At 48.4% G+C, this 25,594-nt stretch overlaps 1 protein-coding gene across 8 annotated transcripts in view; it reads left to right on the forward strand.

Annotated features, from left to right (window-relative positions):
• Nucleotides 1–25,594, forward strand: part of ZNF516 (zinc finger protein 516) — a 108,818-nt gene that overhangs the window by 1,259 nt on the left and 81,965 nt on the right. For 3 of the 8 annotated variants that reach the window (XM_060405499.1, XM_027961050.2, XM_060405506.1), the window contains exon 1: nt 3,587–3,653. The exons of 1 other annotated variant lie outside the window; for it this stretch is intronic. The gene's annotated coding sequence lies outside the window, so the exon portion shown is untranslated. Of the gene's footprint in view, nt 1–15; nt 81–364; nt 477–3,586; nt 3,654–7,082; nt 15,338–15,780; nt 15,867–25,594 lie in introns of those variants that run through there. 4 more of the 8 variants (XM_060405503.1, XM_060405502.1, XM_060405500.1 and 1 more) reach the window with 4 other exon arrangements.

Here is a 25,594-nt window from a genome sequence, read left to right on the forward strand (position 1 = left end):
GCGCCTCGGGCGCTCGGCTTCACCTTCAGAGGCGCGGGGCGTGCGCGCCCTTCTCCCCTGGCCTCCGCCTCCCCTGCAAGGTAGGGGCTGCGGTGGGGGCGCGGCGGGGGCGGGGGGCGCGGGGACCAGGCCTCGACGTGTGGGGGACCCGGCGTGCGCCGCGGGGGTGGGGGCGCCGGGGAGGGGCTCCGGGGCGCGGGGAGGGCTGCTCGCTCCCTCGGTGGGTAGTTGCTCCGCTCCGCAATTCCGGGAGAGGGAAGATGCAACTTCAGGCGCCCGGGCGAGCGCCGGAGAGGTGGCTTTTACCGCAGTGGAGGGGCGGGGTGGGGGCCGGAGGGGAGCGCGGAGGAGGCGCTGGCTTTGTACACTTCGTCAAAGGCGACGCGGGAGGAGGGGAGCTCGGATGCGCTCTCCATCCATTAGGAGACAAAGAGCAAATTGCCTTACTTTAAAGTAAAACGCTCCGGCTAATGAAGGTGGGTGATGGGGTTGCGGGGCCGCAGGAGCCGCTTCAGTTATTAAGGGTTCGGCGGATGGGGTCGTTGCCTGTGGGCACCGAGCGCGGCTGCCTCGGAGACAGGTTTGCCGGAGGGGCGTCGCTTTGCCTCCCCCTCCCCTGGCTCCCTGCCCGTCAGCTGGGAGCGCAGAAGTGACCCTAATGTTAAAAGAAGTGAGAGCTCTGAAGGGAAGTTGGGGCAGGGGTGGGGGTGGGGGCGAGCGTTCTTGCAGTGACTCTGAGGAGCGGTGGGGAGGGGGTCTGGCAAGCGGGGACTCCTCGGAGATGCACCCAGCCTGCCAAGGGTGGGAGCAGGGGTGGGGATGGTACTGATCGCGATTTACACCCGGGCATACACTAGGAAAGAATACTTGGGGTGTGTGTATTTGGGGAGGGTCGGGTCGGAAAAGCTCCTGGTCTGCCATTTCCAGGGAGAGCTAACCTACTGAAGAGTTACGATCATTATTTAGATTAAACCGCCTCGTTAAGTTTTAAAGAATAAGTTTGAATGAATAAGTTTGTATGAATAAGTTTGGTAAAAGCCAGCCGAGCTGGGTATTTAAAACAGTGGTTCGTGGAGGAGGGTTGGTGTGCGGTGACAATCAGCGGTGGTGGGCTGGGAGGCCGGTGGACCCCTGCTATCAGGGACCAGGGAGACTGAGCCTTTTACCCGAAAAATGTGGGTCTGTTCATCAGCCCCGGTTATTATCGGCGTTAACAAGCTCCCCGCTGCAGACCCGGATCTGACCAGGAGCTTCTGGGTTGTGTGTCTGTATCCTACTCATTCCACTGGGCTTATTGATAAAGAAGTAATTGGTCTCCGGGTGTGCAGAGATCAACTTGCTCAGCCCTCTTTTTAAAATATATTCATCCTGTGCCTTATTTAATCCAGATGCACAAAAAGCCATTTGCTGCTGCATTGTTGGTTTACATTTTTTGAAAAGGCGACTGGTGTAACCTGTGGAATTTGAAATGCAAATAAAAGCTCGTGGGAGTTGAGGCAGAACAAATCAGCATTTATAAAGTGAAAAAGATTTAATGTCTCTGAAATCACTGCTGAGGAAAAAAAAAAAAAACTGGAGAGGGGGAGTGCTTTTTCAGGGAGTGAATTGTGACGTCAGGTCTTTTTGGAAAAGATGTTATTTTTAAGGTCTGAAACCCGGGTATGTAAAGTGCTTACAGGAAAACAGATTACAAGATTAACATCTGTTAACATGATCGTTTATCTCCAGCCAAAAATAGGTCAGTTCTTTCTTAAGGAAAGACTATGACTGGCGCATGCTTAAATAATAAAATTAAAATAATGAATTCATAAATTAGGACCGGCGATGGTGATACTCTGACCTGTGAAGAACATTTTTTAATTTCGAGATCAGTGAAAGGTCAAAGTCCCTTTTGGGTGTTGAGGACAACTTCACCCCACGTCCACTACCCGCCCCCCCCATGACCCCTCCTTTTCACAGCTAGCTTCCTCTCCGCCCCCACCCCGATTGCTAATTTTCCCTTTCATCCATTGTGGAAGTATAAAATATATTTAAATGGGTATTGTCTGACGCCCCCGTAGTTAAAGAAGGCAAACTCTCGCCGCAGATGGCTAACTTTCAGAGCTTTGCTGTTGTTTTACCAATAAATGAAACGGTAGGGAGGGGGGAAAAAAAGGAAACAGCCTTGCAAAATCTTCCTGCCCCCTGGGTGTGAGTGACGGCTCTCCTGGCCAATCCGCAGCGGCTTTCTCCATCCCGGAGGTAATTTGGGGTGTGATTGTGTACGCGCGCGCGCGTGCATGCGCCCATGTGTCTGCACACTGTTAAGTCCGACCATCCCCGCGCATCCGCAGGCTCCGGATTTGCACAGTTGTGAGCTGTAGACGTGGACACGCTTCTATCCGAGTCTGTGCAGCTAGGTAGGCACGCAGCAGTCTCTCCTCTGAGTGTCCTCCTGTAAAGAATGGGCATCAGAGGTGCTTTCAGATTCAAGGCGAAACCTGCAGAAGGGGAAGCCAAGAAGTGATGCGATTGTGCTTCTCAAGAGATTATCCAAATGTGTGGTTTCTCCCGTCTCGTTCCCACGCGACAGACGCGCCCCGCTTCTTGGGGTTGGAATGTTGGAGCCCACTCGCCCGGCGCCAAGCGTAGCGAAATCGGGAATTGTTGAAAATGGTGTTCACTGTAAAAGTGAAGGGCAGCGTGTACCTTCCAACTTCAGATTTTTTTTTCCTCCCTGGTAGTTGATACTCCGTCCGTGGCAGAGCCTAGAATGTGACCAGTTCACGGTCAGGGAAAGTTCCGCTGCCCACCCGACTTACGAACGCGCAGCGCTGGCGGTGCGCGCGCGCACAATGCGCACATTCACGCGCGGAGAGCGTCCCGGGCCGCCCCGCGTTTCCTGCGGTTTAGCCCGGCACCCACTTTCCTCGGAATGTGAGTGGTGGTGGCGTGTGGAAGTGTGCGGGCCGGACTGGCCGCGCAGCATCTGCTCAGTGTTGGAGTCGCGGTGCCGCTTCGCCCCGGGGCGGACGGCGGTGCTGCGGAGAACGGGTTAAGGCCCCACTCGTGCCCCCTCCTTCCCGGAGACCTTCCCTGGGAGGGACCTGCGCCCCGGCCTCGTCCACGCGCGGTGTATCCCGCTGCGGGGCCGCGCAGCGGTCACCCGGACGGTCCATGGGCGATCCCGGGCGACAAGATCCTAACTGGGCGACGAGGTGGTGTCCAGCCCCGCGCCCCCCGCCCGGGCCGTTCCCGACCCCTAATCCGAGTACGACTCGGTCCTCCCCCCCGCCCCCCATCTCTGTGAGCTCGCGAATGGAGGAATGGGTAGCAGGGGGAGGTGTCGCTGGATGAAATCACTCCTGTTTCTGCTCCTCCTGGGGTGCGGCGCGGGGCCCGGGGCACCGGGGGGCGCGGGGGCCGGGCGGGGGCGGGGGCGCTTACCTGCCCGCCCCGGGGGCGGGGCCGCGCACCGCCGGGCTCTCCGGGGGAGGGCCGGGGGCGGGGCGGGCGGGGCGGGCAGGGAGGAGGGCCTGGCCTGCGCCCCCGCCCCCCGGCGCCCGCCCCCCGCCCCCGTCATGTGGAGCGGACGTCACACGCCTGCACTGTAACCCAAGAAGTGAAAGAGACGGGGACCCACGGCCCAACTTCGCACCGTAACAAAGGCGGGGGTCCGTGCGGGCCGGAGGGAGTCTCGCTGGGGAGGGATCGGGCTCGCCGGAGCGAGTGGGGGATGGAGCTGGGGGTGGGGCCGCCCTGGGGGGAGATGCTGTGGGGGGGCTTGGCCGGGGCGAGAGGGCCTGGTCTGGGAGTGGGGTCCTGGCTGGGGCCGGGGAAGCGGGGGCCCGGGCAGGGGTCCACGGAGAACGGGGCAGTGGGGGCCGGGGCGGGGGTCCACGCGGAACGGGGCAGTGGGGGCCGGGGCGGGGGTCCACGCGGAACGGGGAAGTGGGGGCCGGGGCGAGGGTCTGCGGCGGACTGGGCGGTGGGGGTCCGGGCTGGGGTCTGCGCTGGGCCCTGGCCGGGCGGGGGTGTGCGCGGCAGCGCGCACCGCGCTCCAGGGGCCCCGGCGCCGCCGAGGCCAGGTAATTGGTTTCTATTTTAAACTTCACTTTGTCCTGGCGGAGGTGGGGCGGTGGGAAAGGCGTGGCCCCGGGGCGATTACATAAGGATACGTACCTGATCCGGTCCGGGCGGGGGGCCGCGCGCGGCTTTAGGCGCGAGGGGCTGATGGGCACCGGGCCCGGGCGTCCCGGTGCGGGGCTGCAGGGCGTGGAGTTGCTGCGCCCTGCCCGTGGGCCCTAGTACGTGTCGGCCCTGGGGGGCCCGCTGCACCCCACGCTGGGACTGAAAGCCCCGGGGGCCGGGGGCTGGGCCTGCCGGCGGGGTCCACCGCGTAACAAAGGGCAGGGCTGCGGGACCCTGGGCCGCGCGCGGCGCTGACCTAACGGCAAGTCACAAAAGTCTCAATTAAGCGTGCAACAGAAAGGCATTTCCCCCGTGAACCTGCCCTTATTCTCCAGTCTTGATTAAAGATGATTTAACCATTGAGGTGCTCCCACCCGGTGGCTGTGTGAGACATACCATTAAAGGACTGACCGGAGGAGAATCAAGCGTGGTTATTCTCCCAACAGGATCTTCTCCGGATTATTTTTCCTGCCTCCCTATTAATACGATTGGAGTATTTTGGTTGAGGAATGTAAGTGCTACTTTAGGGAACTCGGCATGCCTGCTATTCCGTAGGATCTTTCTGCTGCTGCGCAAAAAAGAGCTGATTTTATCATTTGTTTGTTCCTTCATTTTCTCTGGCATTCCTTGATTGTGGCGTCAAAATAGCTGTGTATTTATATTTACACAGACCGGCCAGAATTAAGTACCCCGCAAGCCACGGCTGCTGCGCAGCTTTCCCTGTGTGTGAAGTGGGAGGGGCGGAGTTGGCCCGGGTCTGAGAGCTCCGGTCCGGGAGAGGGACAGACAGTTCCTTGAGAGCAGCTCCCAGCTCCCCTGAATGGGCCCTGGGAGACCCTGAGTTCTGAGCCAGACTCCAGTATTTTGGTAATGGAATTCGAAGTTTGATGTGTCAAGATACAAATATATCATGTCTGATATTTTTCTTAGTTCACTACTAGGGCTTTGTTTTAACTTGCCAATTTGAATATAATGAAACCCTTAAAGCACAGTAGCATTCTTAAAAAAAAAAAAAAATCCCAAGGGTTGTGCCCTCAAACAGAGAAGAATGGGGGAAGTCTCTAAAATGAAACAGAACAGTCAAGGAGCCTGTTTGGTAGGTAAAGGAGAGGAGTGCTGCTTCGTTTTATTTCTAAAAGCTGTTGTTTGTCAGAGCTGCTGCTGCTGCTGCTAAGTCACTTCAGTCGTGTCCGACTCTGTGCGACCCCATAGACGGCAGCCCACCAGGCTCCCCCGTCCCTGGGATTCTCCAGGCAAGAACACTGGAGTGGGTTGCCATTTCCTTTTCCAGTTGTTTGTCAGAGCAGTCTTTCCAAATGGCTTAATAAACTGAAACTTAATCAAGAACTTTTAACGTTTGGATGTGTAATTGATATTAGTCACTGATGACCCAAGGGTAGTTTTCATCACCAGTCTTAATCCCATTGTTAATTTGTAAAGGACCTTTAAAGTTGACTAATTTAGAGATTAAAGTTTTCTTGGGGCTCTGAAGTCCCACATGTCTAACTTTGTAACATGTCCCACAGACCAACCAGGGTGAATTAAATGGGTGATGTTTGTGGAAACAGGTCGATGCTGAAATCGCCTTGTCTCCACTTCCATGAATTAAACTTTAACTTCACTTACCTTACCTGCTCCTACTTGAAGATATCTGAGTCTTACAGGTGGAGCATTTGGTGTGGAGATTAAGTTTAGCAACAATTATGTAAAAAAGAAAAGGAAACTTCTTTAAAGAATAACTCAGAGTGGGGTAAGCTCTAACAGATGGTTTTCAGCCTTACTAAATAGGGAAAAATGATAATGTGACCTAGGAATTTAAGGAGAGTTTAGTCATGGATAGTTCTTGAAAAACCAGTACTTGGTTTATTGGGTAATTGTGGATTTTTATTTATTCATTTTCTAGGATACGTATTGGTCTTATTCATAAGTTACCAGATCGGCTCTTTTATAAAGAATTTTGTGAGAATGCCTGTAAGTCTGGCCAGAGATTGTGTTTAGAGTTTCAACTGCATTATACCTTAATGGCACAGAAATAGGAAACTGAAATAGAAGCTGATTCCGTTCAGTGGGAAGGAGCTTGTCCAACCCTGTGTGCTTTCATTTGTTAATATGTTTGTTGTCAACATTCAGGATACTACACTCTTTTGGTTTTTATTCCATTTTCAACATTGGTGTTGGTTATATCGTTAAAAGTGGTATTTTGCTTATAATGTAATTAGATTTCTAACTGAATAAAGCAACTCTGTTGTACAGGAAGCATAACTTTTTCACTGGTGTTTGATGGCCATATTTAGCTGGAGACAACTAAATTTTCTCAGTAACAGGCATAGATTTTGGCAGAAGGAATAGAACTAATGAAGAAAGCAGAAGAAAGTGAGAAGATTTTTATCAGATATCTGCAGTCATAAATATTTGAACGTAGCAGTAGCATTCCTCCTTCAAAAGGCGATACTATAGGTGCTGTAAATGTTTCTACGTTTTAGCTCTTGGATGGAGTTATTCTGACACAGTTCTTTAAAAAATGCATCCCTTTGCTTTTCTAACCCCTCCCCCTCAAAAGTTCTAGAGGATGTGGGAAATGCTTCTTTAACTCTCTTCTTGCTGAATGCTGTTGGGAAATGCTGCCCTGTGCCGCCCTGGCCGTCTGCGTTGTGCTCCTCTCGGTGTGCCCACAGCGGAGCTGGCACCCAGCATGTGGACCTGGCTTGGCTTGCTTAGCGCTGGGCACCTTTGATCTCCTTCTCCAGAATTCTGAATGTCCAAATAGGAAGAATTCATTGCATCACCGTCGGTAGCGCCCAGATCCTTACTCTCTTGGTAGGAAACCACATCTCACTTGGCTTTTGCATCTTTCAAGTGAATAGCAGCGTCAGGATGTGGCTTCCTTCTGCAGTCTGATCGGGAAATGCAGAGGCCGGCTAGCAGGGTGGAGCTTTGGGATGGCAGAGGTGAATGTGAGGTGTGGGTGTGCATCCCTGGGCACCTGGAGTTCGGGTACCAGCAATTTTCTGACTGGTCGCTGGGCTTGGCGCTCACTGGTGGTGTGAGTCACTCGTGAGACTATGGCCCTTTTCTCCTTCCGGCCTCCTCCTCGGGGATGTCACCCCTGACCTTTTCCAGCTGATCACCAGCAGTATGTTGGCAGCGGTCTGTTTGGGATTAAATGAGCCTTGGGACCATGAGAGTCTCGGCATTTTTCAGATTCAAGCCTTGGTGTCCCTTCTGTCTGCCTCCAGGAACAAGTGGATTTGGGGAGGGGAGAGGTGGCACTTTTCTCTTTGATGGAGGGGTGACCTTTGCCCTGAGTGAGATTCGTTCCCCCCCAGGGTGAGTGTGGGGGCACTGATTTATAGGAGGGCATCCTCTTTATTTTTGGACTCCAGCTATGGATAACTTGCAGTTTACAGAAATGCTGGCAAGTTGTCACAAGCCTGTATTAAGAGAGGAATTCCATCAAATGTTTAATTATGAAGAACTTCTTCATAAAACTAACCTTATGGGAAGAATAAGGAAAAAGGCTCACTGTAAATTTGAAATGTCATACCCAGTTCTTTAGAAAGCATCTTTCTTTTAAAATTAATTTTCAGGAGAGGGCTGTTTTAGGGTCTCCACGTAAATAGCTATGGGAGGAGTACGCATGCAGACCCCATAAATGCATTACTTGTAAGTGAGAGTTACACTCTGTGCCAAGGTGTACCAAGTGTGCAGACGGACTGGTCAGAATGAGCAGTTGCAACTGTCTGTTTGGTGTATTCTTTATCCCTCGCATCTGGCGACATGCGATTTGGGCAGCTGCAGCTTCTCTTTCCAGAGCTAATGCTGGTTGTCATGTTTATGTCCAGAATGTACTGTTTTTCAGCAGCATATATCGGAATCGTAACAGAGTGTAATTTTTGTGGCTCTCGACATCCCTTAAAAGTAGTTTTCCAAAAAAGAGCTGGTGTTTAGTCTTCGATTCAAATGGCACAGAGAATCACAAAGCAGAAGTAATTAGAAATGCAACTCTTTTTAGAACCCAAACATGTAAATACGTGTAAAATGATGAGTCAAGCGCCACCAGAGTGTTGAAAAAATCAATTCAAAAAGCAACTCCACTGAGTGTAGGTAGATTTTCCTGTGTATGTCAAATATGTGTTCATTCCGGTAGATTTTCTTTTTCTTTCTGTTCTGTTGTGGTTGATGATGTTTTGCAGTCAGGAATCTAGTCAAGTCGTTACGTTCTGAAAACTGGCTTTAAGAAATACGTATTACATGTGGCCTGAAGTTCAGACACTTCCTCACTGGAGGGTTGAGAGGAGGAGACCGAATGTGTTTCCCTTTCAGGAGGAAAGTAAGCTGGCACGCTCTTCCTCCAGAACCAGGTAGGCTGCCTCTCACCATTTCTGGCACCGGGGACTGCTGTTGTCGGCTCAGCCCTCGGTGCAGCTGTCTTGCTCTTTTCTTGCTCGCACAGGAGATGGGGAGCGTAGGCTAACATGTGGTGTTAGCTTTCACTACATAGTTGAAGGCAGACTGAAAAATTGAGGTTCTCTGGTAAAACTCTAGTTTTTTCTTAGGCACTCGGAATTAAAAAAGAAACCCTTTCCCAGCATTATTTGATCTTCACTCGAAAAACCCTCCCTCTCCAACTCTTCCCATGTGAAAGGAAAGGATATTTGTTTAGGAATTTTTGTCCTTTGTCTCAGAGATGGGCAGCATGCGCCTGTGTTTGCCATATGGCACTGTTTAACCTGTGTTGCTCGGACTGACTGGGGCTGCGTGAGGCGCTGATTCCTTTCAACATTCCAGAATGTTCTTTGAAAGTTGGGACAGTGAGGGATGCATCCAGAGCTGTGCTGAGAGGCTGTTCCTGGCTTCCTCAGCTTCTTGTTCGGTCGGTATCTGAGGGCTGTGAGCAAGTGTTGCTTTTCCTTTTTTTCCCCTGAAATAATGTTTGTGGGAAAAGAGTTTGACATTAAATGTTGGTTGATTCTGTGGATTCAGGAAGACACACAGCCCCATGTGAGTAGTTAAAACTTCTGCTGGTTGTAAATGGGCTGAAAGTTGGGCTGGTGAGACAGGATTTCCATTGTTTAGTTCCTAATTATTCTGGTGACTTTAACTTAGAGCTAAAAAAGTATGTGTTATTTTCCTTCTTGAAAAATTAGCTTTTTATTATTATTTTTCTTAATGGATGGACGAACCCTTGAACAGATGGGTGATCCTAATTTATAGTTTAAACTTTTGTGGCTGCTTTTGTTCTGGGATTATCTAAAGGCAAATCTGTGATGTTTTCACTGAAGAATTTGTTTTATTTGCACATGTTATCTGGAATGTTTAGATAGACATGTATGTGATCACAAGCTTCTCTGTTACATGCTGCATTTCTGGAATGGATGGATGTGGGCATGGGTGAAGAGTCTGCCTCCATTTTTTTGGGGGGTGTTTTTATTAAGATATAATTGACATTTAACATTGTATGAGTTTAAGGTATGCGATATTTTGGTTTGATAACTTCTTTAATTGAAGTATGGTTTACAATACATATAGGTATCAGGTGTTCAGTTCAGTTCAGTCGCTCAATCGTGTCCGACTCTTTGCGACTCTATGAACTGCAGCCTGCCACGCCTCCCTGTCCATCACCAAATATTTTTATGGATTATACGCCACATAAAGTTACTGTAAAATATTGACTACATTCCCTGTGCTGTGCATTATGTCCTCGTGTCTTGCTTATCTTCTGCCTATGTAGAGGTACCTTTTATCTCTTAATCCCCTTCACCCGTCTTGCCTGTCCCCCACTCTGCTTGCCCAGACACTGCTAGGTTGTTGACTGTAACTGTGAGTCGGTTTCTGTTATTTGTTTACTTTTAATTGGGGGGTGGTTACGTCACAGTGTTGTGTTGGTTTCTGCCACACGTCAGCAGGAATCAGCCATTGGTGTACACACGGCCTCCTCCTTTTGCCTCTCCCTCCCACCCTCCACTCCATCCCAGCCCTCTGGGCCATGACCGAGGCACGGGTTGAGCTCTCTGTGGTGTACAGCGCCTTCCCACTAACTGTTTCACACGTGTGATGTATGTGTCTCGGTGCTGCTCTGCCTGTGTTTAAGGTCCCGTGTGGCTGCAGGGTTGCCCATCAAAGCTCCTGCATCTCTAGACAGTTTCTTGCTGAGTCAGTCTCCTCAGCTTTAATCATACTGTGTTCCCCGTTTTAAGGAAAGAAGTGAATACATTGCATTCATCCGTGTGTGTTGCCTGTAAAGTACACGTGGGCACGTGAGGATGGGAGGGTGGGCCGGGCACCACTCAGGAAGCCTGAGTGATGTGAACTGTGCAGGTGGGCACGTGAGGATGGGAGGGTGGACTGGGTACCACTCAGGAAGCCTGAGAGATGTGAACTGTGCAGGTGGGCACGTGAGGATGGAAGGGGGAGCCAGGTACTACTCAGGAAGCCTGAGTGATGTGAACGAAGGCCACTTTGGCTGACACAATTCATATTGACACCATCAGTGACCCAGGGAGATTTCTGTGCCAGTTTGAGAAAATATCATCATTCACATTGGTAATCATAGTCCCAGCAGATTTAGACTCATCACTCCAAGGCTTTCTGTGTCTTTAGCGTGACCATTAGCATAATGGTGATAATTTGTTCCTTTGACTCACACTGAGCGTAATTGAAATCAGTGTTATTGTGATGAGCATAGCACAGCCCAGGTGCTCAAGTGGCTTCCTTAGCTCAGAAACGGCTTTTTACTCTTTAAAACAAGAGGCGAGGATAATGATCTCATTCCTAAAAACAAAAAACAAAACTCTAAGTAAATAACTGAATTCCTAATGTAAAAATACTTGCCATAGCAACGTAAACTTGGGACAATTCTGTAGAGTCATGGGATTAGTGGTTTAGTGGTAGGATTAAAATTGGCCTCAGTAAATTACCCTGGTGACAGAAAAGCAGAGTCTGTTAATGGTTTTACAGGAAGATTGGCTTATCAGTTATTTTCTAGGTTGACGAAAGATTATGGGCTGCTTAAAATGTGAACTTGACAAAGGAAGGTTAATTTTCCTAACAGCTATTATACACTTGAAAGTATCTGTAGGGACTGGTTAAAAAAAGAAGATACCACAGTTAGAATTTGGGATTTATTTTGTGCATGTGGGTGTTGGTTGATGGACGGTCCAGTGTTTGTTTAGCTACAAATGTACAGGGCTGTTGAGAGTGTGTATTTCAGCCAGCGGTTAAATGAGGTCTTCCCAGTGTCCATGGAAATAGTAGACTATTTTGGAAAGTGTGTGAGCTCTTTGGGGCCACAAAGGTACCATTTAGACGCGCACTGAGCTGCACCTCGTGGCCCAAGCAGGCTACGGTGGCCCACTGCTGCCCTGGGTGCTTGTTACGTCTTTGGGGTTTTCAGTTGATTCTATAGAATGACTGTTAAAGGAAGCATTTACTCCCCTGGTTATTTACCTTTCTTTGTGCATTGATGTTATTTCTGTTTGGGCTTGTTTAAAAGGGTTCATATTGAGAGTTTTACCTATGTTACTGGCAGGTGGCTTAGGGATGCTTTGGGGGTGAATTGGACATTTTACAGGTACTGAAACACAGAAGGATTCAGGGACTCAGCGAGGCCATGGTGATGGAGTCGAGCTCTCACCCAGGGTTCCTGAGTCGCGGTCTCCTGCCCCTCCCCATGCCCGTGATGCGCCGTGGTGAGCACACGGAAGGAAGCGAGGTTGCAGTGATTTCAGGATGAGCTTGTTGAGAAGGCTCAGGGCTGATCGGACCTCTGAACTCTGCGAGTCTTGTAGACCCAGCAGGCAGGTTCTTTACCATTAGTGCCACCTTGGAAGTAAAGTGTAAATGAAAGTCAAGAACAAGGAAGTGAAATAATAGGTCCTGATGAGGGGAAAGTAGGATTTTGCATCCAGCTCATCTTGTTCCCTTCAGCAGATTTACTTGAACTGAAATTTAGAATCTGAGTCTTCTGGCCACTAAAAGTGAGTGAAATAGGGCCATTGATATGTCAACTAGATGACGAGGGCAGAACTCACCAGCTCTCCCGTGAAGGAGGAGGGTTTTGTCCTGTAACCCTAAAGGACAGTCCTCACTCTGGTTTGTATGTTGGCCTTTTTCTCACAGGCCTTGTGTTTTCACATAGCCGATCTTCAGCGGTGCTCTTGGAGAGAGTCTGTGGTGGCTTGCAAAGGGGATTCCTTGGAGCTCTCCTGGAGCAAGGGCATCAGAATACAGCATCCCGAGTTGAGAGCTGTTTTTTGAGTCTCCATGACTACATGACCCCAGGTATTGAGCACTGCAGTTTATCGTTATAAGTTGAGTTTTTATCTTTAAGGGCCTAACACAGACTTGAATTGAGTGACTACCTGAATAACCAGCCATCCCCAAACAAATAGCTCGTAAATGCTCTATCAAGGTTCATTCCTTTTTATGAACATTGGTTCCACGTCTGCCATGTTCTGTGTGTTGTTTGGTATTCGTCACAGTTGGGAGAGAGGAGCTCATTCTAGCCCCTTGCCCCCAGGAGGATGCTGAGACCCTCGTGGTTGAGGAACTTGGGTTGTCTGAGCAGACCAGATTCTGGATGGTCACCACAAGTCTGACCCTCCTCATGCTTATTGAAACCTAACTTTGAGTCTTGGTCTGAGCCCCTGGAGTTGTGTCTGTGGAGATCATGTTGTGGAAGGCCAGTGTCCTTCCTCCGGGCCTCCGCCTCTGTTCAGCGTGGCCCGAGTGACCGATGCGTCACCAGCAGGGGCTGGGAGCCAGGGTCAGGGTGCCCTCAGCGGGGACCGGCCCCCAAGCAGGTGGGCCTTGTGCACTGTGTGGCCGTGTCTGCCATGAAGATGAGCAGGAGGAGGAATTTACACGATGGTCTGGGGATCTGAAGGGAGGAGACCCCTGCGTCAGCGTCCAGTCGTCCAGCCAGCCAGGGGTCGCAGCCCCTCTCCTTCAGGCCGGCTTGCGGAGCCTGCACCAAAGCCCAGGAGGGCCCGATCTTGGGAAGCCAGGTCCTTGTTGGGCAGGGGTCAGCAGCCTTTTTCTGTGAAGGGCCGGATAGTAAACATTTGGGGCTTTGTGGGCCAGAATTTCTCTGCTTTGTCGCAGTCAGAGAAGCAGTCGCAGACAACGTATCGGTGAGTAAACAAGCTCTGTGGATACCGAAACTTGATTTCATGTCATTTCACATGTCACAAAATGCTGTTCTCGCTTTGATTTTTACCCCAGCCACCGTCCTCGGCTCATACACAAGCTGCACAGAAACAGGTGGCTGGCGGGCTGGCTGTGGCCCCAGTGGGCTGACCACCCTGCTAGGCAGTGCTGCCTGGCGGTAGAACATTCTCAGTTTTGATTTTCTAGTTACCCCGTGCAAAGAGGGTAAAGAAAGGGGTAAAATTAGTGATATGGTTTTTTTAACCCGGTAGATCCAGAGTGCTCCTTGAACGCGTGATGATGTAGAAGTTTCTGCTGAGATGTTCCTGGCTCTCTGTCTCGCTCTGAGCCGTGGAAATCCCCGTGGATCTTACACTCAGGGCTCAGCCCGGCGTGGCCTTGCCCCGTTTGGCCCCTGTGGGGCTGGAGCAGCTGTGGGGCTGCAGATGCTGTTGGGGGTGGGAGCCGGAGCTGAGATTCATCGGGGACTTGCACTCCCCCAGTTCAGCTGTTGGTAGACAAGACTTCTAAGGGGCGGTGCAGGGCACTTTGGAAATATCTCAGATATTTCCAGAATCAGAGCAGCGTAATTGAGGGGTAAAAGTTCCCATCTACCGTTCTCAAGGTTTGTGCAGGAGCAGTGTGTGGGGGGCGCTGGGAAGGGCAGCTGAAGGAGGCACTGGGGTGTCCAGCAGCCCGAGGCTGACCCTGCCGCGTGTCTGTCCCCCAGAGAGTCCCTAGTAAATCGGCCCAGCACCCTTGGAAGCAGGAGCCGGCCGGTCCAGGTATTCCCCCGGATTCCTGCAGCTGGGCCCTGCCTCTGATGCAGCATCCAGTAACTCAGGTGTGTTGATCCCGGATTGCAGGTGTGTGGGGAGGAGTTGTAGTGCAAGGTGCAGCCTCTGGCTTCCCGTCTCATATCCAGTCGTGTTGACTTCTGGCTGGTTGTGAAGCCCGTGTGCCTTAACTTGTCCATCTGTGAAAGAGGGTCAGACGCTGGTCTCCCCTGAGGGCCTGCAGAGTACAGTGTGCAGTGCACCAACGAGAAAGGGAGCCCGAGAGCAGACTAAACTGCAGACGAAGGCCACTCAGGAAGTTCAGAACACGGAAGGAAAGTTGCGATGGTTCCGGTTTATTCTCTGTCTCATCTAGCGGTAATTTTATATGTAGCATGTAAAAATACAAACTTTACATCCAGCATAAAAGGCATTTAATTCTTCCTACTTTTTGCACATTTTAAAAAAGTCTGTTTATTTTACAAGCAGGTGAGACTTGTGGTCTAATTCAGTTAGATAGATGTTCTTTATATTCAACGTGTGTGTGCCCAGTTGCTCAGTTGCATCTGACTCTTTGTGACTCCGTGGACTCTAGCCTGTTAGACTCCTCTGTCCCTGGGATTCTCCAGGCAAGAATACTGGAGTGGGTAACCAGGCCCTCCCCCAGGGGATCTTTCAGACTTAGGGATCGAACTTAGATCTCCTGCAGGTGGATTCTTGATCACTGAGCCACCAGGAAAGTCCCCGCCACCCCCGGGAAGCTTATTAAGCCTTAACTCTTAATTTACCTCATTTTTGTTTTATTAACCTCACAATACAGAAAGCGACTGTATAAAATACAGAAACTGTCTAGTTTGCCTGTGGGCTTAAGGTGAGCCTGGAGTGTAAACCCCAGGCAGAGTTCACTGATAATTTTGTGTGGCGTTGTTGTAATGACGATCAGACAGCAACAAAATGCTCTCTGTGTGGAGGAGCAGAGTGTTTTTCTGAGATTATGGTTTTGCAGAGCCTCCCCTCACATTCTTCACAGATGACCTCGTGCCCATCTCATTTCTGCTCCCAGGTCCTGAGATGTGAAATACGGTGGTTGGATGAGAACACAGTGCGCTTTGAGCTCTGTATCACAGCTCGTGGAAATGCCAGAGTGGGGGCTTTTCACTCAGGAGGGCGGTGTGGATGCAAAGGGAAAACCTCTTTCCCTCACAATGGACCTGGAACCAGTGTCCTTCATCAGTCTTCTTAAAGTAGGTCATTTCAGTGTAACCCTATTAATAATAATAACAATGAAGATTCCTTTTCCCCAGATGGGCAGCAACAGTTCAGAAAAGCTGCTTCTCAGAGGGAAGAGTCAAGTCAGTAATAAGAGGACCTCCTTTAAGAGGGTGATGCTTCTTTTAGGGAGAAGAGGGTTAAATGTAGTGTCAGGAATATCCGTTCCTTCGTATCCGCAGTGTTTTTGAGGATGGTTTGTGTCTTTCTCTGTTCTATAAGGAATCACAGTGAGAGACACGGAGGTCGTGCCCTCGTGGGCTTTGCAGTGGGCCATGTCGTGAGTGTGGCAGAGTGTGATGGGGGTGTTTGGCTGCCAGCTGGAAGGGGATTTATGGGTTTAAAATCGCAAGAGAATCACATTGTGTCGGTATATTTATTACCTGCCACAGTCAGGCACAAAACCCTGCCGTTCCAGGAGTCGGTGCAGAGCGAGTCTGTGTCCCCACGAACCTCGAGACTGCTTGCTGTTCCTGCTGGCTGTTAAGCTGTCACGTTTTCGAGGTGAGACCTGGTTAAACTGCTTCCTGACTGTGGGGCTGGTCCTGCTCTTGGCCTCCAGGCTGCAGTCTACCTGCTGCTCCTGCCCGAGAGCCCAGGTTCCGGTCAGCACGGTTTGCATTTAGACTTTAGTATTTAGACTGAAGGTCACGTTGCATTCCTCACCCTATCAATCACCGAAATGCTTCTTTGGATAGATGAATGGTGTTGAAACAGACTAGAACTCTGTTGATTCTCTCGCCTATGGACTCACAGTATCAGTGTTCAGAAAACTTACTGGACCTAAAAAAAAAAAAAAAAAAAGATCGACTGGCATTCCTGTGGGATAACAAAGTCCAGATCGACTCTGTTCAGCTCGGAGAAAAAGCGCTGTTTCTCTTTTTCTGTTTCAGTGGCCCAGCTAGACCGTGCTTTAGATGGGTGCAGGTTGAGGTGAAGGGATATTTCCTCTTAATGGCGGAATGAGGACGTCAGTGTCAGGATCACCATTTTCTACTGTGTGGACCTGACATTCTTAGCAGAGTTTTGCTAATTTACATGCATCTCAATGTGTTGGAGTTCATCAGTTAATTCATTTCAGTTGCTCAGTCGTGTCCAGCTCTTTGCGACCCCGTGGACTGCAGCACGCCAGGCTTCCCTGTGCATCACCAACTCCCAGTTTACTCAGACTCATGTCCGTAGAGTCGGTGGTGCCATCCAACCAGGTCATCCTCCATTGTCCCTTTCTCCTCCTGCCCTCAATCTTCCCCAGCATCAGGGTCTTTTCCAATGAGTCAGTTTTTCGCAGTTGGATTTCATAAGCGGGTCCTTTGCTAAGAAAAGATTGAAGGCCCCGGAGATGGTCACCCTGAACTGGCTGCACATCTGGGGGCTCAAAGAGCTTAGGCGGTTTCTACCCGTCGTGTGAAATTTATGGGTATTCATTTGCCTGAGGATCTGCTAGTCAGATGGGACTTCAGGATGACAATAAATCCAAGTGTTCTGATTAAAACATCCCTTTCTTAGACAAACCATGGCTGGTCTTGGAGGTTAGTGGGAAGCAGACAGAGGACTGCAGGCTTACATTTAATCACATGGGGCAGAATTTCTTTCCTTTCTACTTGCATGCTTAATTCACTGTAAGATGTCTGAAGTTGAAGCTACGAATATGAGCTCCATCCTATTTTTAATTTTAAAGATTTGTGGGAGCCAAGCACAAATGATGTCCTTTCCCATTCTCCCAAAACTTTGTCTTCTTCGGTAGCATCCCGTTTTCTGGCAGAGAGTTGATCTGAATGTCATTATTCTGGAAATTAATATGAAGCGTCACATTTTAATTATTGAGCCAGAATTAAACATGGACATCTGGGCCCCGAACCTTATGCTGTGTTTCTCTTGTGTAAGGGGGTAAAGACAGACACAGGACTTCACTTTGAAGACATAGAGGTTTTCAAAAATAAGTTACATATAAGTTCACAAAATGGTACGAAGACATGGCACTTTTCCCTTAGGTCTGCTCTGCTCCTTCATTCAGGCGTGTCCGACTCTTTGCGACCTCTTGGACTGTAGCCCGCCACGATCCTCTGTCCATGGGATTTTCCAGGCAGGAATACTGGAGTGGTTCCCACTTCCTTCTCCAGGGGATCTTCCTGACCCCATCAAACCCGAGTCTCCTGTGTCTGCTGCATTGTAGGTGGATTCTTTACCACTGAGCCACTGAGGAAGCCCTCGTTGAGGGTGGAGTTCGGGGTAAATAACTTGCTAAAAGCAAGAGAGTTCCAGAAAAAACATCTGTTTCTGCTTTATTGACTGTGCCAAAGTGTTTATGTGGATCACAATAAACTGTGGAAAATTCTGAAAGAGATGGGAATACCAGACCACCTGACCTGCCTCTTGAGAAATCTGCATGCAGGTCAGGAAGCAACAATTAGAACTGGACATGGAGTAACAGACTGGTTCCAAATAGGAAAGGGAGTACATCAAGGCTGTATATTGTCACCCTGCTTATTTTACTTATATGCAGAGTCCATCATGAGAAACGCTGGACTGGAAGAAACACAAGCTGGAATCAAGATTGCTGGGAGAAATATCAATAACCTCAGATATGCAGAGGACACCACCCTTATGGCAGAAAGTGAAGAGGAACTAAAAGCCTCTTAATGAAAGTGAAAGAGGAGAGTGAAAAAGTTGGCTTAAAACTCAACATTCAGAAAACTAAGATCATGGCATCCGGTCCCATCACTTCATGGCAAATAGATGGGAAACAGTGGCTGACTTTATTTTTTTGGGCTCCAAACTCATTGCAGATGGTGACTGAAGCCATGATATTAAAAGACGCTTACTCCTTGGAAGGAAAGTTATGACCAGCCTAGACAGCATATTACAAAGCAGAGACATTACTTCCTTAACAAAGGTCTGTCTAGCCCAGGCTATGGTTTTCCCAGTGGTCATGTATGGCTGTGAGAGTTGGACTGTGAAGAAAGCTGAGCACCGAAGAATGGATGGTTTTGAACTGTGGTGTTGGAGAAGACTCTTGAGAGTCCCTTGGACTGCAAGGAGATCCAACCAGTCCAAGTCCTGGATGTTCATTGGAAGAACTGATGTTGAAGCTGAAACTCCAATACTTTGGCCACCTGATGTGAAGAGCTGACTCATTTGAAAAGACCTTGATGCTGGGAAAGATTGAAGGCAGGAGGAGAAGGGGACAACAGAGGATGAGATGGTTGGATGGCATCACCGACTCCATGGACATGAGTTTGGGTAAATTCTGGGAGTTGGTGATGGACAGGGAGGCCTGGCATGCTGTGGTTTATAGGGTCGCAAAGAGTCTGACACGACTGAGCGACTGAACTGATAACTGATAACTTGCTAATTGATTTTCAGTCACGTATTTGAGCAATGGAATTATAGGCAAATACTTAGGGTAGCATTCTCCTTGCTGAAATGAAACTGTTTCTTTTCAAATAATTGTACAAAATGCATAGCTGGTAGACTGCAGAGACTCTTCTTATTTTTGCCATCAAGATGTTTACAATCCAGAGTAAAAGCTGCATTTTGAGAAAGAAGGACGTGTGTGTCATTTCGCGGTGCTTCTGTAATTTTTACTTTAGGCAGGCTGCTGTGTACCGACTGCCTTCTCAATACCAATCACGGTATTAGGCATTGAAGTCCATCAGCTTCATGAATGCATTTGGAATTTCAATATACATACATGTTGTTGTTCAGTTGCTAAGTCCGGTCTGACTCTTTGTGACCCCCATGGACTGCAGCGTACCAGGCTTCCCTGTCCGCTATCTCCCAGAATTTGTACAAACTCGTGTCCCTGGAGTCAATGATGCTAGCCAACCATCTCATCCTTTGTCACTGCCTTCTCCTCCTGCCCTCAGTCTTTCCCAGTATCAGGTTTTTCTGTTTTTTGTTTTTGTTTTTTTTCCCCAAAATTAAAATGGGAGTTTTCCGTCAACTTATTTTCTCAATTTTTGGGGCTGCATTGCGTGGTTGTGGGATCTTAGTTCCCCAACAGGAGTCAAACCCTCACCCCCTGTATTGGAAGGGCAGAGTACTAACCACTGGACCACCAGATAAGTCCTCCAGCGTATTCTTCTTAAGGGATGAGCAGAGTGTAAAGGCTGGCGCACCCCATCCTGGTTTTGAAATGCCCAGTACCCAGTGTGGTCTGTCCTGAGCCGCTGGAAGGGGATTTGGGTGGGAGCAGCCACTGGGTGGGGCCGGTAGCCAGCAGCTGGATGTTGCCCCGGGCAGCTGCACTGCGCGTGTCCCCGTAGTGGACTCGTGTCGCTGAGGGTTTCCTAGTGTGCAGTGAGCCTCTCTGACACACATGGTTTTGTGCATGTGTTGAAATGTTTCTTTGGGATTAGTTCCCCAAGATGGAGTTTTTGGCGGGAAGAGACATTTTCATTGAGGGATATTAATGAGTTTCCCATCAGGATATCAAACTGTCATTTCACACCCTCAGCAGCAGTCAGGGACCTGAGGCTTTGTCTTTGCCAGCTCTTGATGTTATCAGCCTTTTAGTCTTGGGCAATCTGATAGGGAAAATACGCACCGGATTTTAAAAATTTAAAGCCGCATCGAGCATTTCTAAGGGTCTGTTGACTATTATTTCTCTCGTGAACCACCTGTTCACTTACTCAGTCAGTTTTTCAGAGTTATTTAATGATTTGTTGCTTTGTAAGAACATTTTCTGTATTTGGACAGTAGCTCTGTGCTCTGTTGTCTCAGACAACTTTTGGTTTCAGTTCAGTTCAGTTCAGTTGCTCAGTCGTGTCTGACCCTTCGTGACCCCATGAATCGCAGCACACCAGGCCTCCCTGTCCATCACCAACTCCCGGAGTTCACCCAAACTCATGTCCATCGAGTTGGTGATGCCATCCAGCCATCTCATCCTCTGTCGTCCCCTTCTCCTCCTGCCTCCAATCCCTCCCAGCATCAGAGCCTTTTCTAATGAGTTAACTCTTCGCATGAGGTGGCCAAAGTACTGGAGTTTCATCTTTAGAATCAATCCTTCCAAAAAACACCCAGGACTGATCTCCTTTAGAATGGACTGGTTGGATCTCCTTGCAATCCAAGGGACTTTCAAGAGTCTTCTCCAACACCACAGTTCAAAAGCATCAATTCTTCAGTGCTCAGCTTTCTTCACAGTCCATCTCTCACATCCATACATGACCACTGGAAAACCATAGCCTTAACTAGACGGACCTTTGTTGGCAAAGTAATGTCTCTGCTTTTGAATATACTATCTAGGTTGGTCATAACTTTCCTTCCAAGGAGTAAGCGTCTTTTAATTTCATGGCTGCAATTACTATCTGCAGTGATTTTGGAGCCACCCAAAATAAAGTCTGACACTGTTTCCACTGTTTCCCCGTCTATTTGCCATGAAGTGATGGGACCAGATGCCATGATCTTCGTTTTCTGAATGTTGAGCTTTAAGCCAACTTTTTTACTCTCCTCTTTCACTTTCATCAAGAGGCTTTTTAGTTCCTCTTCACTTTCTGCCATAAGGGTAGTGTCATCTGCATATCTGAGATTATTGTTATTTCCCCTGGCAATCTTGATTCCAGCTTGTGCTTCTTCCAGCCCAGTGTTTCTCATGATGTACTCTGTGGTATTAAGAAGGGGTGGCAAGAATACACAGAAGAACTGTACAAAAAGATCTTCATGACCAAGATAATTACGATGGTGTGATCACTCACCTAGAGCCAGACATCTTGGAATGTGAAGTCAAGTGGGCCTTAGGAAGCATCACTACGAACAAAGCTAGTGGAGGTGATGGAATTCCAGTTGAGCTATTCCAAATCCTGAAAGATGATGCTGTGAAAGTGCTGCACTCAATATGCCAGCAAATTTGGAAAACTCAGCAGTGGCCACAGGACTGGAAAGGTCAGTTTTCATTCCAGTCCTAAAGAAAGGCAATGCCAAAGAATGCTCAAACTACCGCACAATTGCATTCATCTCACATGCTAGTAAAGTAATGCTCAAAATTCTCCAAGCCAGGCTTCAGCAATACATGAACCGTGAACTCCCTGACGTTCAAGCTGGTTTTAGAAGAGGCAGAGGAACCAGAGATCAAATTGCCAACATCCGCTGGATCATGAAAAAGCAAGAGAGTTCCAGAAAAACATCTATTTCTGCTTTATTGACTATGCCAAAGCCTTTGACTATGTGGATCACAATAAACTGTGGGAAATTCTGAGAGAGATGGGAATACCAGACCACCTAACCTGCCTCTTGAGAAATCTATATGCAGGTCAGGAAGCAATAGTTAGAACTGGACATGGAACCACAGACTGGTTCCAAGTAGGAAAAGGAGTGCGTCAAGGCTGTATATTGTCCCCCTGCTTATTTAACTTATATGCAGAGTACATCATGAGAAACTTTTGATTTATTTCTTTTCTATTCTTCACTTTATCACTTTATGTAAGTTCTTTTTGCTCCAGAAACAGTCAAATAGCCTCCATCTAAGTTGTTTCTCAAAATGTGTATGACTGTAACTGATTTTTTTTTTTTTTTGCATTTGAGCAAGTGAAGAAGTGTGTGACAGGCCTTTTGGTTTCTTTCCTGATTATTGTTCTGTTGCTTCTTCTATTGATTCCTGAATAGATTTTGGATGTTTATTTAGGGCTTAAAGACGTTTACTCCTTGGAAGAAAAGTTATGACCAACCTAGATAGCATATTCAAAAGCAGAGACATTACTTTGCCAACTAAGGTCCATCTAGTCAAGGCTATGGTTTTTCCAGTGGTCATGTATGGATGTGAGAGTTGGACTGTGAAGAAAGCTGAGTGCCGAAGAATTGATGCTTTTGAACTGTGGTGTTGGAGAAGACTCTTGAGAGTCCCTCGGACTGCAAGGAGATCCAACCAGTCCTTTCTGAAGAAGATCAGCCCTGGGTGTTCTTTGGAAGGAATGATTCTAAAGATGAAACTCCAGTACTTTGGCCACCTCATGCGAAGAGTTGACTCCTTGGAAAAGACTTTGATGCTGGGAGGGATTGGGGGCAGGAGGAGCAGGGGACGACCGAGGATGAGATGGCTGGATGGCATCACCAACTCGATGGACATGGGTTTGGGTGAACTCCGGGAGTTGGTGATGGACAGGGAGGCCTGGTGTGCTGTGATTCATGGGGTTGCAAAGGGTCAGACACGACTGAGTGACTGAACTGAACTGAACTGGTGGCTAAGGTGGTAAAGAATATTTTAATAGAAAATTAGTAATTTCTTTCAATATTATCACATTTGTTAATGTAACGCTTTGAAGAACATTATATTCTTTTAATTTTTGGTGGTCCGTGGATCTAATTTCCCACATCTCCTGCTTTATTTTTTGTTTTTGATTAGGCCAGCTTGTCAATTTTCTCATTCATTGGGCTTATCAAAGAGCTAATTATTGCCTTTTCATTTTTGCTGGTTTTTTTTTCTCATTTGTAGTTACCTTTTAAAATTCCAAGTTGCGACTTTTAATGCTTTTTTGGTTACTGCTTGACTTGCATAGTTCACGTACATGTTTTCTTTATTTTTAGTCCCACAACTGGTTACCCTTTCAGCTTTCCTTGTGTCCCATACATTTTGACACAGAGGGGTTCAGGAGAGGTTTGCAGTTGCCCCGTGATCTTCTCCTGCCCCAGGAGTTGTTATGGAGAGTTTAAAATTTTCCAGATGGCTGAACTTTTGCTAGTGTTGTTTTTGTTTTCACTTGGTAGTTTTCGCTGTCACATTACTATATATGAAACTTGGAAGACCTGTGCTGTTTCTGACTTTTGGAACTGTGAGAGCCCATCTTTGTGGTCAGCATGTAGCCACCTTATGTTCTATCCTTAGTTTAGCAAACTGGCCAGCATGGGGTTTGATGTTACATACTTGATAAACCCTACTTTTTCATTCACGTCTACTATTGTTTTTGCCTTTTTAATCTGCTGGGTTTAAGGAGATTTGTTAATTTTCCCAGATCCATTTTTGTCTCTTGTGATCTATCCATGCATTCACTGGGGTGTTTGCTTTAAGTATTTGGTTCTGTGTTACATGATTTAAACATGTAGGACAGCCTTATTCTTGGTGGTTTCTTTTTTAACTTTAATCGTTATAATATGACTTTTGTACAGTTGAATTCCTTTTTCAAACCATGAATTAAACTCTTAGTGATATTTCTATTTTCACTCCTGTTTATTTGCGTTTTTCTGCTGTATTTTATCTGTATGTCATCCAGCTTTTCTGAATTCCTTCATTTGGGGTGTCTTGTACAGGGCAAAGAGTTGGATTTAGTTGTTAAGCCCTTCATCGAGTCTTTTAAAATAAATAAGTTGATTCCATTTATATTTTTTGCTGAAACAGATTTATTAGGTGTTTTTTCCTACTTAGAAAAAACTTTTATCTGATTTTATGCTTCCTTGTTTATTTATTGGTAAAAGAATTATGTTTCTCTTCTTTTTAATCCTTGAAATCAGAAGATAGATAGAAGGTTCAGGGTTTTCAGTTCTATCAATGGTTATATTTATAACTTTTGCTTAAACCCCTGTTTCTCAATTTATAGACATCAGTAACAATATAATTTGACTTCCTCTTTGGGGAAGATGAAGAAATGAAAGCACCTCTGTTCCCTTCCTCCCTTTCTTCATTTCTTCCCCTCTTCCCACTTGGCTATTGTAATTCCTTTTCTGCATGTGGTTTTAGTCTACAATTGTTAATTTATTATTTTTATGTTGTCTATAATGTCTTGCAAGAAATGTAACAATTGCATGTTTATGTATACCTCACAAATACTTAGACTTGATTCTATCTACACATTTCTTTGCCTGTTGGGTTCAGTGATCATTGCCAGATTTGTTTCATTCTTATTGTTTTGGGTGTGAGTTCTCTGAGTCACCTGTTTGAGTGGATTCTTTTCCCCAGTAGATTGTAAAGGAGGTTGTGGTGAGGCCTGGGGCCCTTGTGGAAGTTGGTTCTCTGAGAAGAGGGTGCTGGGTGAGGTCGGAGCTGCGGGCAACGGTCAGAGCCTCAGAGATCCTGGAGGGCATGTGGGTGCATGTGTGTGCATGTGTGTGTGTATGTGTGTGTGTACACATACGAGTGTGAGGACAGTAGGTGGCATCTGAGAGGTCTTTAAGGGCTATGAGTGATCTTGAGGACGCTGGGCTCTCACCAGTTATGAGGTGATGGGTTCTGGATGACCGTTCGGTGTCTGCAGCAGAGTGCTCACCAGAGCGGGGGACTGAGAGGGGTCCATTTTCAGAAGATGGTGCAGGGCAGTGCTCAGGGAGGGTGGTACTCAGGGCAGACCAGTGACCATAAGACTGGAGAGAGGTTTTGGAGGGTGGGGTCCTGAGGACGTGGTGATGGATTGGGCAGGTGGGAGATGGAGGGAGGCCCAGTTTAGACGTGGTGCGTGTGGGCCCGGGCCCCACTGGGCCAGGATCACTGTCCAGTTACACCACACAGCTGTGTGAGGCCATCACATGTGCGGGAAGTGGCCTGACTGCTCTTGCGAGAGTGCTCGGACAGCAGCGGCTTGGGCCTGCCGGGTCCCAGAAACACTTGGTGTTCCCCCTTCTTCCTCAGAAACGGGCAGGTTACAGAGCACCCTCTCCACACACCGGCACAGTGAGGGCCAGAGAAGTGCAGAGGCCACGCCTCTCGTACAGAGACCACGAGTCCTGACGCAGAGGCCATGCCCCCTGCTGCAGAGGCCATGCCTCCTGGTGCAGAGGCCACACCTCCCGGTGCAGAGACCATACCTCTCAGCACAGAGGCCACGCTTCCCAGTGGTGTCCCTGCTCCCCAGTGCAGAGGCCACGCCTCCTGGTGCAGAGGCCACGCCTCCAGGAGCATAGGCCACGCCCCCTGGCGCATAGGCCACGCCCCCGGTGCAGAGACCACACCTCCCAGCACAGAGGCCACGCCTCCCAGTCGTGTCCCCGCTTCCCAGTGCAGGGGCCATGCCTCTCTTACAGAGACCACGCCTACTGGGGCAGAGGCCACACCTCCCAGTGCAGAGAAGGAGCACCCCGCCCAGGAACCCCTGAGAGCCCTGGCTCCCACCTCTTGCCAGGTGTTGGCTGGAGGGTACAGTCCGGCCTTCTCTCCTTTAGCGCCAGGACACTGGTGGTAGAGGATATCTGCCTTCTAAGTGCAGGAGGTTGAGGGTTTGATGAATGTCGTAACTTCTGAACTGCTGATACATTGTGCATACTGGTAAAATTATTCTTTGAAAGTTCTTAATAGCAGTAATGTTTTTTATCTG

This window comes from Ovis aries, chromosome 23 (genome assembly GCF_016772045.2).
Source record: "Ovis aries strain OAR_USU_Benz2616 breed Rambouillet chromosome 23, ARS-UI_Ramb_v3.0, whole genome shotgun sequence".
In the NCBI taxonomy this organism is placed as follows: domain Eukaryota; kingdom Metazoa; phylum Chordata; class Mammalia; order Artiodactyla; family Bovidae; genus Ovis; species Ovis aries.